Below are 14,990 nucleotides of genomic sequence, written 5' to 3' on the forward strand. Positions count from 1 at the left end.
AAATGCCGTCACCTTCATTAAAATTTTAGGAAAATGAAACAATTTTTTCATGACAATTTCACATTTACACTACAATTAAAATATGTAACTGCTTAAACAGGATACGAAATTTTATAAAAGTAACCGTAGGCCAACGTTAGTTGAATATATTCAAAAAAGGTTATTTTTCTAAGGTCTTTCCGCAGTAATATGAGACAAACAGCAACATAATGTAAACAGCTACGACTAACCCTCTACGTGCCTGATGAAACGTCCTTGTATTTACTGGTATTTTGAGAATAAACTGAGATCAAATTATTTAAACTCTAAGCCGAAGACCGAAAATATACCTACAGAATATGTAAATTATGTTTACGATTATTAAGTAGTGTTTACTCAACTTGCAAATAAAGTATACATGACACATTATATTGCTTACATTGTTTTAATTATACAACACTATAATGAAAACAATGTATACAAATTCGGAGACTATTAAATTTCAACTAATGCAAATTTAGCGGGTACATAGTTTATCACACAGCGTTAGCTTGACGTGATCTTTAAAATTAATAGCCCTGAAGAATCTTTAGTCGGTGCTAAGATTCACAATGACTAGACAACGTCTGCTTGATAGATTACCCTCTTGTATCCAGACTTTATCTGTTGTTCAATATAATTGCGAGCTCGGGTAGCTTTAAAGCGAACCAGTACATATTTGTATGTAAATTGCATTTACAATCGGGAACAAGTTGAATCGTTAGTCGCATTAATGTCGTCGGTTCGTGAGATTTCAAATCAGTGTTAAATGACCGTATTGAGCGAGACTTTCTTGAGATTATTTGACCGTTGGTTGTTTTAATTGAAGCGCTGTTTTAGCTTTCCCAAAGATACTTTAACCTTCACGAATAAGATAGTTCGTTTTTGAGCATAGAGCACTAATAATAACAGTTTTATAAACAAAAATATACTGTTATCAATATAGCCGATCAACTGTATTGCTCTTTGCACAACTTATTTATTGCACTAACATGAACTAATTATTTACAAAAGCAATAATCGTAACCCTTGTAACCCCTCAATATCCCTTAATTTACGTTCCTTCTCTGTAGCTTTATTGATTTCCTAAACAAATGTCAACAGCTTATAACACCATGTTTTTATCGGTGCAAAATTATCTCCAAATCACTTGAATAAATCTTGAAAGAAATACAGCATTATTATTCATACCGAGCAAAATACATTCGAAGCCGAAAAATCGGCTTACAAATGAAGACATTAAAGAAATATCACAATGGCGATATAAAAATACACAATTTCCCGCTATCAAGCTTCAAATTAGGCTGCTACGAAAAATGGCTTTCAGTAAACGAAAGCCTTTTCAGAGGAAACATAAATTCTATCAGATTCTTTCCAGTGAAACGCGATCTCGTCTCGTTTTCGGATATAACCTAGGTTATCTTTTACGATGGCTATTTCCCCAAATCTTGGAATACGAGGTCTGCGAAATGGTCTAGGCGAATGCACGCTTGCGGATGACATTTAAATTAATATGCAATTCGTGTAATCAAAGCTACATGTGATTTAAATCTGTAAATCGTTTAACGTAATCTGAAAATTATATAGGCTTGAAATCAGTGAAACGTTCATTCAATATAACTGGTTTTGCACAAGCTTCTAATATTGTGAATCTATTCATGGTTATTCAATTTGTAATTGAATCAAAACTGTGTTATTATCCATAACATACTCAAAAGAGGGTTTTTGATATTATATTTGCATTTTCTAATTACAATATATTACAATATTTTGCTCTATATCTACTAATAATAGTTTCTAAAAGAGGATTTTTAGAAATAAAAATGTAGACCATTTATTAAGTTTATGATTTAATAATACTTATATATTTTCTTTACAAACATATAACATATTATTATGTACTAAAAACCTTTTTTCTTCCTTTCCTACTAAGAACCTCCTTGTAAACGGTGCTAATTTTCTTATATCCGCGAAATAGTTAATATTTACTGAGATATTATATTTACTTAGGATAAAGTATTACGATATAATCAAAGGAAATAAATAGATGTATGATGATAAAATACCATCGGATATACAGACCGTAAATAACATTATTCATAGCATAAGCCTTGCTTCGGATGGATATTTCGTTGAATTATGTATAAAGTTATTTAGGTAAACGTTTGTCGTGCGAAATATTGCTTGTTTTCCATTTTCTTTTAATGTTCTGACGATGTAGGTAGTGTTGCCGTCTTCCATATAATACTTTACGCATATTAAGTGGAACTCATAAATAATAATCTTTACATATTAATCATATTATATGCATAATTAAGGCGTTGTAGCTCAGATTTCCAATAAACAGGGTCGCCTCTACATTGTATAATCTCTCGTTATTTTGTTTTTGTTGTAAAATTCTCATTAGACACGACAATATTTTCACATCGTAGAGAGTTGTTATCGACAAGGCGAGTACAATAGCTGGGTATAATTATTCAATTTGTAGCCTCTACGCCTCTTGGCTTAGGTGGAATAGCCCTCATTTGACTTTGCGCCCTTTGTTCGAGAGGACCGCGCTGATTTCAACCTTTGATTGTGCCCTTTTACAAAATTCCCGTGATGTCATAAAGCGGACCCTACAATTGACGACTTTTCACGTTATTACTTGGGTTTCACGCCTTTCTTGTGTGTTTCAAACAAATTGTAACCACTTATTTTGCTACGTTTACCCAAATACACGTATTATATAGTAGGTAGTTATCAAAACGTGTGAAATAATAGTTTTTAAATGAAACAAAAAAAATACTGAGTTAAATATTAATAAAAGAAAACTTATTACAATATCTACTCGTAAAATTATATCGTTAGTAATAAAAAGTTTAATACAGAATAAGTTGCCAAGAAGTAAGGGGCACTCCGTATGCTAGAGACTAAACATAATAAAATTGTGCAACATCCGCCGTTTTCATTTTTCAAACTCAATTATCAGTTCATCCCTCCGAGATAGGAGACTGGGAGCTTCGTTATCGTGGAAAGATTGCATAGTAAGCAACCTGTTGTAAGCGACGTGCAAACATAATCCCTATCCAATAAACTTGCATTACTTACACGGTGAAACAAAATGAAGATAAAAGCAGTCCTCTATCGGGCGTGACGACGTCGTTGTTATAAAATATAGCTCTTCCTTAATTAAAATTCTTTGCGGATAACAATATTCGAGCCCGCAGCTGTTCGATGAAATTAAAAATTAGGTTGTTAGCCGACTTAAGTGACGTTATTTATACGACCGATTCTTTTCAAGGAATGAATGGACTTTTGGATGATATTTGTGGAGCGAATTTTATTAAAAAACATATTTATTTTAGAATATGATAATTAATTGATTATGTCCACAGAACAGATGAAAGTTGTTGTACATGCTCTCTGATAATTTCAGTGTAACGTGTCTGGTTATCAAAAATTCTGCATCTTTTTCTTTCAAGGTAAAAATAATCAAATAAAATTTACAAAAAAAAGACGTGTGGCACTCGGAGACTGCCGCGGTAAAGCTATTGCATAGCATGCCTTCAAGCCACACCTCCGTGTCCGTCGGAGTGGGGAGCGTGAGGTTTTTTCGTTACGGAATTTCTCGATTCGGTCCCCGCGCTCAAGGCCCGCAATAGAAGCTATGCAATAGCTTAAAAACAATTTATATCTAATAAAATGTCATAGAAATTGACCACCTAATCTTAAACAGGATGTATTCATAACGATAATATACGAACACAACATATAAAAATATTGAATAAATATAACGATGTAATAATTTATTACTTATCCAAAGATTTCTTTCGTAGCCGGCTCAGAGATCAAGACATGACAAATTTGTTTACAAATTGTAGCCACAACAGAAAAAGGCAGGCACGTAAGATGAATGGGCGGGAAAAACGTTTGCATTTCATTATACCAGAGATACCATCGAGCTTCACCATTAGTTATAAGCATTTATTTTTGTGCAAATGTGACTATTTTATCAACTGACTTCAAATGGAATATAATTAATATGTTGTGTGTGATATATTATTGTAAAAACGGCTTAATATTCGTACAGATACATAATTAGATTTATATTTCTAAGTACGTACCTATATGAATATTTTGCCATATGCCTCTAATATTTACATACTGTAAAATATTCGAAATGGAGTTAGCTTTATTTATCTCCTGAAGCTGTATACTGCATTCGATTTAAAACTTTATTACAAAATACATAATAATGCGTACCACATTATTAAAGCTATGAACAACGTGGATATTATTAGAAATATGAATTGGCACTTAAACCAAATTCAATAAATCGTACTAAAAGGATATATTCTTGGTATACACTGTCAAAACTTTGTAACAATACTTCACGAACTACTTCACGTAGTGTCAAATAACTTTTCCAATACCATTAGCATTTTTAACTGAAAAGTTCTGAAACTTCTTCTATTTAACCAGACTAGTGATGAATATAATTATTTACGGGTCAAATATTAATTATCTTCTAAACCAATATTATTTTATACAGTTATAATTTCTTACTTTGTATATTTGTGAGGATAATCATTTTGAATATTATTTCACTAACAGAAAGCTTTCGATATTTAGGTAGGCATTTTATTAATAACATATCTATCTATATATATAAAACTCAAAGGTGACTGATATAGTGATCTATCAACCCACCGCCCAAATCACTGAACGTATCGGGCTGAAATTTGGCATGCAAGTAGATGATAGGACGTAGGCATCCGCTAAGAAAGGATTTCCCGAAATTCTTGCGGGAACGGGGAAAAACGGGGATGCACGTACAAAGTCGTGGGCGGAAGCTAGTTTAATATAAAACGTAAGTAGTAAACGTATTCAGCTTAAAAACAAAGCAACCCTTTAAACAACAGAGGTAACCTTTATTGTAATTTGTGTTAAAGTCCTACGAGCCAAAATAAAATAAAAAGAAAAATTTACCGACCACTTCCTATATGTTAATTTAGTATACACTCGGGTCGGGCGACATACGAAATTTCCAGTGCTTGTTTAAAAATATTTTGAGAGTTGAACGCTGTTTATTTTTCGTCAGCAGAATATTTTTCTTTGATACAAGCCTCCGTTCGCAGTGTTACGTGAAAATAAAATTAAGTGGCGAACGCTCAACACACTCTTGATAAGTCATGAAATTTAATTTGTTGGGTATTTCATAAAATGAAAAGTTATTTGGTTAATGTGAAGTGAGGTACGATCTCCAAGTAGGTCACCCAGTAGTTATTGGTACAACATAATTATACGGGTAGTGTTGAACAAATTGAATCATATATGAGGGTAGTTTTTTTTTTTTTTTTTTTTTTTTTATCGCCTAAGCAGGCACACGAGCTGGCGGGTCACCTGATGGAAAGTGATGCCCGCCGCCCATAAGCATTCGCGATGTTAGGTCCACCGCGAATGTGATGCCGGCCTTTTAGGTATAAATATGCCCTTTTCTTAAAGGTCTCTGCGTCGAATCTGTTTGGGAACACCGAGGATGGTAGATCGTTCCACAAGGTCGTCGTTCTCGGTAGAAAGTGTCGGGAAAAGCGCACTGTGGTAGACCGCCATGCATCCAGGTGGTGGGGGTGGAACTTTAATTTGTGGCGAGAAGTGCGATTATGAAACTCAGCAGCTGGAATGAGTTCAAAAAGTTCCTCAGAACAGTCCCCGTTATAGATCCGGTAGAACACGCATAGAGATGCAACATCTCTCCGCAATGAAAGTGGATCTAGCGAATCGGAAAGCTTATGGTCGTCAATAATTCGGACGGCTCGTCGCTGTACGCGGTCCAATGGTAGGAGCTGGTATTGGGGCGCTCCGGCCCAGAGGTGAGAGCAGTACTCCATGTGGGGCCTGACTTGTGCCTTGTATAATTGCAGGCGATGAGCAGGTGTGAAGTACCGTCTTGCCCTGGCGAGCACCCCTAGTTTTTTCGAAGCTACTTTAGCTTTGTCCTCCAAAAAACCGCGAAACTGGACATCAGACGTAATTTCGATCCCAAGGATTCCGATGCTAGGTTTTATGCTAGGTTTGTGATAGGGGTGTTCTGAAAGTTAATGGATACGTCAAAAGGACTTTTCTTGGCGGTAAACGCGCAAACCTGTGTCTTGGCCGGATTGAAGTCAACTAAATTTGATTGGCCCCAAGTCGAGATTTTCTCTAGGGTGGTCTCAATGTTAGACACGAGGTTGCTCCGATACAATTTAGTTTGCTCCAGAGAGGTCTTTGCTTGGCCTGCGTAGTAGGCATCACCAGTACTGTCATCTGCATAACAATGAACGCTGCGTATTTGCAACATGTCATTGAAATGCAGAAGAAACAGTGTGGGGGATAATACACAGCCTTGTGGGACACCAGAATTAATAGGCTTGGGTTTGGAGCAATATCCGTCGACAACGACTTTGATGCTACGTTCCTTTAGAAAACTGGCTGCCCAATCGCACAATCTCTGGGGTAGACCATATGATGGGAGTTTGGAAAGAAGCCCCTTGTGCCACACCCGATCAAAGGCCTTCGCTACATCTAAACTTACAGCCAGCGCTTCCCCCTTACTCTCGACAGCTTTAGCCCATCGGTGAGTCAGGTATGCAAGAAGATCACCAGCCGAGCGACGATGACGGAAGCCGTACTGGTGGTCACTTAACAGCTGGTGATCCTCTAGATAACGTAAGAGCTGACTGTTAATGACGGACTCCATCACTTTGGAGAATAAGGAGGTGACTGCGATTGGTCTGTAGTTTGATGGGTCGGAGCGTGTGCCTTTCTTAGGGATCGGGTGTACTAAGGAGGTCTTCCATGAGCTAGGGACTATACCGGTGGCGTAAGAGTATCGAAACAGGCGCGTCAATACCGGAGCCAACTCTGGAGCGCAAGTCTTAAGCACGATTGCAGGAATGCCGTCGGGCCCATTCGACTTGTGAGTGTCCAGAGAGAGAAGGACTTTACGAACTGCAGATTGCGTGAATTTTACTTCACGCATCGTGCTATTGCAGCGTAATATGGTAGGTGATACTTTCCCTTCATCATCTAACGTCGAATTCGATGCAAAAAGAGTTGCCAGAGTATCGGCTTTTTCTTTTGCAGTATGGGCCAGGGAATCATCAGACCTGCGCAGCGGTGGAAACGACGATCGACAAAAGTTCCCTTGGATAGCCTTGGCAAGAGACCAGAATGCACGTGTGCCGGAAGGGTAGTGAGTCAACTTCTTACCAATTCTATTAATAAACTCTGACTTCGCTACAGATATTTCCCTCTTGAATGATCTGGAGGCAGAGTTGTACATCTTTTTAAGATGCTTGACGTCGGAATCCTGTGTAGCTCGCGCTTCTGTCCAAGCATGATAGCAGTCTTGTTTCATTCGAGAAGCCTCTCTACAAGATTGCCCAAACCAGGGTTGAGACTTCCCACCGACGGGTACCACAGAGCTAGGAATGAAGAGCTCCATGCCCTGTAGCACCACATCAGCGACGGAGTCGGCGCGGGCATCTGGGTCTTCATCCGCGAAGCAAACTTGTCTCCATGGATATGAAGAAAAAAACGTCCGCATGCCATCCCAGTCCGCCGACCTATAGTGCCAGACACGTCGGCTGCTGGCATGACGACACCGAGATTGCGATTGACGTGTTAAAGGCACTGAACACTGAATAAGGCAGTGGTCGGAAGAACCAAGAGGAGCGACGACGCTGATTTCGTAGTTGTCGGGGGAGGATGTTAAAAAGAGATCCAACAAAGATGGTGTGTGGTCTTCTATATCTGGCACTCTCGTAGGTGAAGGTACCAGTTGCGAGAGATCGTAGGCCAAGGCGAAATCATGAAAAGATCGTCCTGCATGATCGGTAGTGCGAGAGCGTAGCCAATCAGCGTGATGTGCGTTGAAGTCACCAAGAACCACTAACTCGACCGATGGGATCCTTAGAAGCAGCGTATCGATCGAAGTTTGGAGATGTTCAATGAGTCGGTCAGTTTCGGTATTTCCGCTGTGCGACCTATATAGACATGCGTAAATGCGGGGATGGTTATCGCAGTCCACACGTAGCCATAGCAGAGATAGATCAGGACCTTCAAGGTTGCCTAGGCGGCGACAACAGATATCTTCTCTAGCGTTTACGCATACTCCGGCGCGAGGAACAAATGAATGCTCCAGAACATAGCCCGGGTAATTAAGATAGGATGTATCAGCAGGAGAAGATATCTGGGTCTCCGTTAAAAAAAGTAAGGCCGGCTTAACTGTCTCCAGATGGTGGTGTACAGCATCGAGGTTAGAATTCAACCCCCTAATGTTGCAGAAATCTACTGATAATGTTGTGGAAAGGGTTGCCGAAATATGATTACTTTTTTTACCCCTGGCAGAATAAATGCGCGGTAACTTGCCCCCCCCAGAATACGTGGGGCAGCCTGAGCTAGTGAGCTCAGAGAAGGATTCTCTAGAATGAGACATGCTAGTACCCTCCTGGGGTAGTTTTCTATTAAGTACCGCTGTCATATTACTTAAGGGCGAAGGGGATGGGCGGAAGGAAGGCGGTGGAAGTTCTAAGCGTTTCTTTGTGGTTTCTTCAAGAAAAGGAGGAGGTTCTCAATTCGGCCGGTATATTTTTTTAATTATCATTCATATTTCCTACTGTTGACAGATAATAAGTCAAATCAAAATTATCATAAAGCGCAAAAATCTAACAAGAATCTAACACGTAGTAGGTAAGCGTACCTTTATTAACATTGGACTGAGATTAGTATAAATAAAGCTTCAACTTTAACTACCTACATAATATTATGTCTATCTCTATTTCCTGAACCCATTCACGTCTAACCTAATGGGAGTAGGAGCGTATCGAAGCATTCACAGATGCACTATAAAATCGGCCATGTTGTAGCAAGATGGTACAGATTAATTCATATGCACACGGGCTATGTGCTTACTCTACATACTTAATAGTATTAACAGATCGTAGATATGAAGTTTGCTGGTCGCATGCTTGGGTAGAGGTTTCTAATAGATTGAGTTTACCTGGGGGATAAATGTATCGTAATTATTTGGATTTGACCGCCTCCTCGGTACAGTGGTTGAAGCGTGAGCGTAACACCGAGGGGTCCTGTCCATCAACTACTTGTCCCTAAAGAAAATCGATCAGTGAAACAGATGTATAATGCATCTGCCCCTTACCCCACTAGGGGACATGGGACTTCACTTAAATTATTTGGATGAGATAGTATTAGGTACCACACATAATAAATACCTACTAGTAGCATTGCATATCCTATTTATGTGTTATTCCAAGTTACCCTCTATATGTGTGCTAAAATTCATTGTAATCGGTTCAGTAGTTTTTGCATGATAGAGTAACAAACATCCATACATCCATACATCCATACTTACAAACTTTCACATTTATAATATTAATAGGATATCACAATTCTGTTCAATAGATATATAACGATTCAATAAATCGAATATTTTAGAGCTGAACTAGGTACACATACACACAATTGAAGCAAATATTTTGAAATTCATAACTTACCACATATCTTTTTATTGTCTCGTTTTCACAACCAGCAAAAAAAATATAGGTAAATAAAATTTTATCCACCCAATTCGAGATAAAACGCTGACTCGATAAGGTTTCAATTACCAAAGATAAAAGGAGGTGAGGGACCTCGTCAGTTGGTCGGTTTACGCGACTTTTATGCAGCTATAGAGCAAGTCGCAGCTGGTTCGTTGTTATGGGTTCACTACATATAGAATAGCGACGCGAATAACAATATCTAGTCAAATACAATAATTTTTATCAAGAGCTCTATTGTAGAATGTTGTATATATGCATTTTACTTAATATTATGCGTTAACTGCGCATCATACAGTTTCTTTTTCATCCTTTACGATCTCTCGCTATTGCATCCTTCTCGCTAAAGCTCCGCTTTCTACAGCCACAATAACATGCAGAACATGATTTCGTTATTCGCTCGTCGCGCCGCAGCTCGCGCCGCCCATGCGCATGGATAGCTAATACCCACCCAACCCGGACACTTGGACTTTTATTGAACCCGTGTACCGACTACTTGACGCTAGAATAGTTTATTGGAACGTGGGAAATCGAATGCAAAAGACTGTAAAGTGTTCGAGATATGTGACCGGGACGCTCGCAGGAATGCAAATAATAGAAATTGCGGAGATGTTTATGCGTAATAGGTAATGCAATACCTTTTATGTTTCTATCATCTATCGAGTCGTAATTCTGGTAAATATCACTACTAACAGAGCTTACTTCGCAAACATGAAGTAAATCTTAATACGTAAACATAATAATGTCATCTTTCTTTTTCCTTCTAATTTTTTATGAAGAAAACAAATCAGAAACAGTTTGCAATATACATATACAAACACTAACAATCTCCTCCTTACTATTGACTAATCAACGGACGCTTTAGTGAGATAACAGCATTACTGCATTCAGTTACAACAATACTCGACCAGAAAAGCACTCTCGACGTACACGAGGCGAATATCGTGCCCCATTCTCAATTAGGATGAAGTTTGGGAGAAATTACATTAACAACAAAGAGGAAACGTTTTAACCTAATGGCTGGCCTACGACGCGTCCCTGTCGTCATTTAGGCGCTGAAATAAAAAGTCCAATCCAATATTGCAGCCTTTATAGGCTTTCCTGACTCGCAAAACGTTTTTACAATAAAAATATCCGACCACATTGGCCAACATGATTCGTAAGTGCTGATTTCTTACAGCTATATATTTCATCGCGAACGATTTAGGTAGAGCTTTCGTGGAATTATTGAGGTATTATCCTGGTAATTGCTGCTTCATGTGGGAAATAATGGAAATACTTCAAGACGCTTTAACATTGAATGGATTTCTATTTCCGCGAATTATGTACGCTTTAATCTGGGAAAAGACCTTTGAATAATGTTCAAGCTATAACTGATAAAATATCACGGTGATATTTTCATTTTTGGACTAAGCCTACCTTTTTGTATAGGTACCTACCTAGTACTCGATATCAAAGTCAGTTAAATATTTTTCTTTTGTATGGTTCGTGTTGTATAAAAAAAATAATGACGTCGGGCCTTTAGAAGTAAAGTTTCCACTGTTGGAAAATTACACACAATAATTTCTCTTTTAAGTCTCGGAGCTGAGCTGCGAGCTTCATTTAAGTGATAATTTGTACCTTTAAAAAATATTACTCATAAAACATTTATTTAGAAGTTGACTGCTTATGGATTACACTGTTATTGTTTTAAAATGAATTTATATGCCAAAAATAATTAATTGCTTATTCTTTCGGAATGTATAGATATCATTTCAGTAAGCTCAGATTTAAGCAATGTAAAGCAAAATCAATTCATCATAGAATTACAAAATGCACAACAGTTACAAAACGAGTAAACGAGAACATCAAATAGGAATACATAATGAAATGTGACTCGAATCCCCGAGGGAATTACAAATAGTAAAATAATACAGCCGATCACATACAACCTGTATTGTCAACAATTGTAACATTCTAAACTGGCCTTTATACAATGTGATGTAGAACACAAAATCTCGTGGACATAAAACATACAAATTAGCATTTAACAGCAGTTTATACGTAACCGAAAGATCAATTACTTGGCTTATTTTAACAACAGAGTTTAAAATCCATTCGAAATTGTGGGAAAAATCTTAGCTATTGGCACAAGGGATGGTATTTGCTGCCGATTGGAAACACGATTATAAAGGGAGAGATTTATGAATATTCATAGAGTTGATGTTCAGCGCTCAACCCGCACGCCTATCAGCAGGGATCACTTGTCTTAGATTCGTGTATTTCATGCTCAAATAGAATATCTACTATTGATTTTCCTTCGACTGACTTATAATTATTGGATATCATATCTTTATCTAGCGAAGAATCCATCACAAATATAAGAATTATTAAACCAGAATGCTTTCATAATTCTCATATTTATTCAAATCCGAAAGATGATAAAAACTCTTTATATTAATAAGACATACATTTAAAAATTATTTTCTTGTCCTTGCAGTTAGCTGTCTACAAATCAATTCTCCCAAAAGTTCGTTTTTCCTAGCAATAGCTCATAAATTACATTAAATTTCCAAATAAAGGAGGTAGATAGTAAGTAACAAATAATGAAGGCCTTGAATTCTTAGCTCACTTCATTAATTTCATGAAGTTTCGAAATCTACTTAAGCAGGCTACGGGGGGTCGCTATAAATCTTCAGTCACGTTTTCTATCTCCCTAGATGCAATTCCTTGCTATTCCGACTACTAAGCGGGAACTGAATAACTCGAGCCGAATATCAACTTAATGAACCGAAAAACATCGGTCAAGTACTAATCATTCATGAGGGATTTAAAAAAGTGTAAAGGTTTCTCGCTTTTATAGGGTCTGGAGATGACTTTTGCATTTTATATTTTCTTACAATTTTATAAAAACTCTATTTAAATAGGAAAAATTGGTAACTTAATGGTAGGTAGTTAGGCATCCATAGAAACGTTACTCACCTAAAGTAGAATAGTTAGGATAATGAAGGTAAGACAGACGCCAGACACTATAATTTTAACCTTTTGTACATCAATCAACCATTTATAGAAATCCACAAACGAGTCCATTGACCTTTTGAATCGTATAATTGAAACATTAACTAATAGTATTAAGCTATCACAAGAATTTCACCTTAAAATAACGTTAAAGCTCGCCAGCGGATTAGATCTCTTCATCGCCGTTACAAAATATAGGCGACGGGGGTGCCATGAACAATAAATTTTTTACTAAATATTTTCCACAGCAATTCGAGTTCATGTTACAAATTACGCCTCTCCGTACTAATTGGTAACGCCTAATTGGTAGTCGCTACAGAAAAATTACTTTCATCAACGAGCGAAGAGTTTCATAATTACTGCAATTAGGAGCGATGCGGGGTTTGTTCAGGGGCACGGGTGTCGGACGTGTCGCGTGTACGGAATTATTTTTGTAACGATACACGTTCGTTTCGAATTAATTTCTATTTTTCACATGTTGCGTCCGCCGGCCGCGGGATTCACGCTGTTCGACACGAGGAGTGGCACGTGAAATGAATTATATTTATACGCAAGGGAATTTTATGAGCTTTACGCTTGCTAAAGCTCTTATATTAACTTCTTTTTTTGGTTTCAACAAAGTATGAATCCATGCTATCTAAAAAATGTGTAATGTTACGTAACGTATAATCGTAATGTCCCTTTTATCCGGAAGTAAAGAATAATTTATATTCCTAAATTTTTTGAAAGCTGCCCGATAAAATTCAAAAAGGTAATTAAAATGAAATTATTATTTATTGATAACATTAAAAGTATTCGGGTGAATATTGTATATTGGTTGTTTTATTGGCAGTAGGTAACAAACCACTAAACCAAACATTCGCCACTGGATTGTATTTGAATTAGGTACATAATATGTCTGAACATTGCTCAAATTCTGCTTACACCAAAATTCCAATACCCGCTTTAAATGAAACGTAACTGCGAGATTTTTATGAATCTATATCAATTTTAATATTGTATTATACCATATATTTCTCCGTCACTGTATCAATATGTCTTCGCGACAACGTAATAAAAGCCATCTACGGAGAAAACGACGAAAGAATACGAGTTGATCTTAGACTTTGTGGGTTCTGTATTGAAAAAAAAAGAAAAACTAAACATATATTATCTGCTCTACGGTCGTAGAGTCAAGGATTGTAATCGCAATAATTGCATAGATGGTCCATCGATCCGACTCGACACTCTTAACAAAAAAATTATGTGCATTAACATTGGTCAAAAGACTCTACAACACAACGTACTCTAATTTATGTATTTTTCCCATTCCAAAGACAATATTATCTTAAAAATATCATTTATAAATTTATCAAGATAAACAAAATCTATTTGTTTCTCTGTTTTTTTAGTAAAATAAACATAACAACAAAATAATTCTTCAGTTCCACCATATTATAAATAAAAGTAATATATAACAAAAGTATTCCATTCAATATTCCAGATTACCTACGATACCCTAAAAATAACTAATATTTATACGGGATAAATAAAATTAAAGTTATATATCGTAGCGTACTTGTTAGCATAAACATTAATTTCAGCTGTATTATAACTTACGTAGAAAGTTCTACACACAAGAGGGTAGCAAAATTAATGTTTCACGCCAAATGAATTTATAAAGATATTACACATATTAAAGTTGAATTGCAGTTTTGTGCAGCGAATATAGGTTATGCAGACAGTTGGTTTCTAAATAGTGCTTACGAGATATTTAATTTGTTAAAACTATTTTTTTCTGTGAAACATTGAAATTCTTTGTTTCCTGTGTGATTATGGGGAATAGGCATTGATTAAAAATCTATTTTTTATAGTTTTTAGTAAATGGTTGTTTGTAAGTTTGTGTTAAGTATCATTTTACTTGGCAACATTATACACTTGTAAATATTCATTATGATGAATGTCAACCGGGAAACCAATAAATATTAGTTCATTTTCTTATTGTTATTAAGGATCATCGGTTTTCATCCATGTTACGTCACCCGTTCTTTTCTATTTATTCACGGTCATATATTTTGAACTCTTGAATAATCGTTAAACGTTTCAGTTGGAAGGTAGGGAAGATTTCCCTACCCAGTTCTCGAATTTATATACTTTGAAATAACAGACCATACTTTTTAATATATTATGCGTATTGTAATGTTCTAAAACTAATTCTATAGCGATGGAAAAGCGGTACTTACAAGTGACCAAATTCATTTCAAAGTATGCCGAACTCCACTTGCCGCTACGTTAAATACTAAGCAAAACTAACTTTCTGTATAATACTACTAATAGAGACACAGTGGAATTAAGAGAAATTGTCCATCCTCTACACACAACATAGAACTAGTTAGAAACCAGATGTCGTGTAGA

This window comes from Colias eurytheme, chromosome 8 (genome assembly GCF_061535395.1).
Source record: "Colias eurytheme isolate Ceu_HAF_F1 chromosome 8, ilColEury1 Martin Lab GWU primary, whole genome shotgun sequence".
In the NCBI taxonomy this organism is placed as follows: domain Eukaryota; kingdom Metazoa; phylum Arthropoda; class Insecta; order Lepidoptera; family Pieridae; genus Colias; species Colias eurytheme.